This window comes from Pygocentrus nattereri, chromosome 23, assembly GCF_015220715.1.
Source record: "Pygocentrus nattereri isolate fPygNat1 chromosome 23, fPygNat1.pri, whole genome shotgun sequence".
Classification (NCBI taxonomy): Eukaryota; Metazoa; Chordata; class Actinopteri; order Characiformes; family Serrasalmidae; genus Pygocentrus; species Pygocentrus nattereri.
This window is the reverse complement of record NC_051233.1, coordinates 14,143,025-14,147,336: the sequence shown is the minus strand read 5'-3', so window position 1 is coordinate 14,147,336 and position 4,312 is coordinate 14,143,025. Positions and strand designations below refer to the sequence as shown.

General features: G+C 45.7%; 1 pseudogene; it reads left to right on the top strand.

Annotated features, from left to right (window-relative positions):
- Window positions 1-259: 259 nt before the first annotated feature.
- On the top strand, window positions 260-3,249 carry LOC108429725 (annotated as a pseudogene).
- The last annotated feature ends 1,063 nt before the right edge of the window (window positions 3,250-4,312 follow it).

Below are 4,312 nucleotides of genomic sequence, written 5' to 3'. Positions count from 1 at the left end.
TTCAAAGATGAGTAAAATGAGGTTTGTAGACCATTTCACTAAACAGATTGAATATGAATGTATGACGCACGCGACTGAACTCCTAGAGTGACACCATTGTTAACCAATCAGAGTGTCTCACTGTGTCATATAACACCGCCCCTCGTCTTTTTCCGGTCTCTTTACGTCCACGCGTACCTACTGTGAGGTGAGAGCTGCGTCTTTCGGGATTACATTTTCACAGATTTACCCAATTTCTCGACAACTAGGTGTCTGCTTTAAAGCCGAATATGACTAGTAAGTTTTAAATACAGCAACTGGTTCAAACCTCATAGAACAAACCGTATCTTAGGCGGACATTCAGTGGGGATTGCCCCGTTACCTTGTTTGCTAACTAAGGCGCATGAGATTTGTGCCGTGTGTTGGTCATGAACAGACTGTATGAACAGACTGTTTGCCACACACATTTAAGCGTTTGTAACGGCCTCATCATGATTTGTTTACCCCGTCGTTGTTTTAACTAATCTTACATTTTCTGCCGTGTAACCGATCATCTATGCTAGGAGGTTATCCTCGTGGCTTTTTAGGTTATATAATCTAAGTGTGTTCTCTAGTAGAAATACTGTTTAACTTGGTGTTCTGATTAAAGCTTTTTTTTTCTTTTTGTCAAGTTGATCACCTTGTCTTTAAACCGGCTATTATTCGATCCTTGGAAGCACTGCAAAGATGCCCAGGGAAGACAGGGCCACGTGGAAGTCCAACTACTTCTTAAAAATCATCGTAAGTGTTTTCTGTGTGCTGTGTTGGGTTGCTCAACTCAAGTAGGCCCCCCTCCATGTTGATATCTATGTAGATATAGCGCTAAGTGAATGGAGGACCTGAGATGTCAAACATAAAAGCTGTAGAAGTAAGCTGTGCAGAAATAGTTATGAATCAGCTGATGCAGTGCTGGTTTGTCGTTCCCCCTGCATAAATTAACTTGTTTCTTACTATCCTTGACTGTCTGCATCCCACGGCTTTCAGGGACGCTTGGTCTCATACATTAAAATGTGGTAGAGGAGCTTTAGCACAAGCTTTTTAATCTTGGTGTTCACTCATTCTGTCTCATGGCTCAAATGTCTTGGACACAATCCCTGAATTGAGTTGCATTTTGTAATCAAACTTAGTTTCTCCTTTTTAACCTTTTTGCAGCAACTACTGAATGACTACCCGAAGTGCTTCATTGTGGGCGCAGACAGTGTCGGCTCCAAGCAGATGCAGACCATTCGTCTGTCCCTGCGGGGCAAGGCAGTCGTGCTCATGGGCAAGAACACCATGATGCGCAAGGCCATTCCTGACTGAGGTCAGGGACTTGCTGCTGGCCAATAAGGTAAGTTCTGTTTGTCTATAGTTCACGCATGTGAAACAGGAAAGCATCTTGATGTAATGTGTAAACATGTCTTGCACTTGTTAGGTTCCTGCAGCTGCCCGTGCTGGTGCCATCGCCCCCTGTGAGGTGACTGTACCTGCTCAAAACACTGGGCTGGGTCCTGAGAAGCTTTGGTTCTTCCAAGCTTTGGGCATCACCACCAAGATCTCCAGAGGAACCATTGAAATCTTGGTATGGTTTAAAACAGATTTGTCATGGTTTTTATCTTGGTTTGGATCTTTTGTACCATTTTGCATGGATGCAGTTATTGCTTGTCTGATGGAATCTGATTTGGAGATCCAGCAAATGTCCATGCTGTGAGACTACTACGTTTTAATGTTTTGTCTTCTCTGTACAGAGCAATGTGCAGCTGATTAAACCTGGAGATAAGGTGGGTGCCAGCAAGGCCACGCTGCTCAACATGCTGAACATCTCGCCCTTCTCCTATGGGTTGATAATCCAGCAGGTTTATGACAATGGCAGCGTCTACAGCCCTGAGGTGCTGGACATCACTGAGGATGCCCTGCACAAGAGGTTCCTAGAGGTGAGTAAGCATTTGAAACTACCACAACTGGACAGTCATAATTATTGCAGATTCAGTTACATATCAGCTGACACTGTGCTGGTTTGTCGTTCCCCCTGCATAAATAAACTTGTTTCCTACTATCCCTGTCTGTTTGCAATCCAACAACTTGCAGGGACGCTTGGTCTCTCACATTACTTTTCTGTAAATGGTGCCCTGGAATGGCTTGTGCTGCTTAATTCATTTTTTTAGCCGTGTTTGGCATAAATGGTCAAGCTGGGTATTAATCAATTTCCCTTGCACCTCTGTGCCCAACTTGCAGGGTGTGAGGAACATTGCCAGTGTGTGTCTGCAGATTGGCTACCCCACTCTTGCCTCTATTCCCCATTCAATAATCAATGGATACAAGAGGGTGCTGGCTGTTGCTATGGAGACTGACTGACTACTCCTTCCCCTTGGCTGATAAGGTAAAATTGCATCTTCTCCTCTATTGTGGGACAGTATCTTATCCTCTGCAGGTTAGGTTACAAAGCAGCTGCTGCAGTGCTGTTCTGTCGTTCCCCCTGCAAATAGGAACGGGGTTTCCTCCAATCCCAGTCTGCTTTTTCCTACAGCAGACAGGGGCAGTAGGTCTCCAATACAATGTATTAGATGGATAGACTAGCAAAGACTGGCTTTCTAAACTGGTGGTGTCACATTGAGTATGTGAGTGGAGACTGCTATGGTCACCAGCCCTAGTCCTGGAATTCAGTTGACCTAAAGTTGTTTGTGGGTTTTTTGTTTTTTGTTTTTTTTTCCCCCTGCTAATTCAGCATATTAGATCAAGGGTGTTTGAGCATAGCCATACAGGGGTATTAATAAAATCTCAACTTCATTCAAAATTTACCTGCATTTGTGTACCATTTTACATATTCACAAATGTACTGTAATGCCTGTAGTGATGGAGTGCATGTGTTGCCATGTTTTTCTAAACATTGGGGCTTAAACCATTTTACTCCTGAATACTTTAGTTGATCTACAAGTCTTTTTGCTCTGTCACATCTAAACAATAATTTGACCAGGGATATCAGTGGGGGTACATCTTTATTTTTACTGTGGCTAACGTTTATGTACATTGTGAAAACTTGCCCTGTCTATCTGCTCTCCTTCAGGTGAAGGCCTTCCTGGCTGACCCCTCTGCTTTTGCTGCAGTGGCAGCTCCTGTGGCAGCTGCAGCCCCTGCTGCAGAACCAGCCAAGGATGAGTCTGAGGACATGGGCTTCGGCCTGTTTGACTAAACTGCAGTGAATACCCTAACTGCTGATTTAACACCAATAAAATCAAACTATAAATGTGTTCATCTCTTTTGTAATGTGTGAATGTGAGGCTTTCCTGTATTGGGGCTGTCTTTTAGTAGTGGATGATGGGTGGTTTTTGCTGTGCTATTATAACCGACTTCCTCATTTGAGAAGAGGACGGAACGTTTTCTTTAAAGCAATTAGAGAACGCTGGTGACGGAGCACATTTTAAATACAATATAAATGTATTGACTGATGCAAAAATAAACCATTACCGCGTAAAATAGGTCCATGCACTACATTAATTTGTTAGCAGGCTGTTTTGGACTCAATATAGCGGCACCAGCACAGGATGGTTCGCTCACTGCGGCTGCGCAGTAGCAGGCAGCGGTGAAGGTGGGATTTGAGCTGTTGAGCCGCAGCAAGGCTGGGCTGGCGGGAGACTCGCCCTGATGTACTTACGGGTGTGAACCTTGCACAGAGCGAACACTTAAAAAGACCCGGCTCAGAGGCGGTGTAGGGAACGCATTCCAGGTGAAAGTGCTGCTGGGAGGGTGAAAGACAACCAACCAGAGCCCCTCCCACAATTGTTAAGCCTCATTGGTACTGCCAGGGACTGGCACTTGCGGGTCGACCTTGACAAGAGCCTAGTGTTTCCACCTAACATTGCTGTGTCAAGCTTGCGCCCAGACCTGGTTTTGTGGTCCGACTCCTGTCGCCATGTTTACATCATCGAGCTCACGGTGCCCTGGGAGAAAGCCATTGATGAGGCCTATGAAAGGAAAAGGTTGCGATACTCTAGCCCTGCAGCCCAGGCAGAAGAGCGGGGATGGACAGTGGAGGTGGGCTGTAGGGGGTTTGTGGCTAACGCCACCATAAGGCTCCTGAAAGAGGTGCGCATCAGAGGAGAACCATCAAAGAGCTTGCCGCTACGGCTGAGAGAAATAGTCACTGGCTGTGGCTTCGAAGAAAGGAAATGGCATGGGGGGCAAAGTGACCACTCAGTTCCTATGCGACACACACCCAGGTCTGATCAGCCTGTGGTGGGCCTGCCAAAGAGGAGGGTGTCTTGTGTTAAATGCCCGAAACACCTAAAGATACTGGGGTACACAACTGACGATGTGT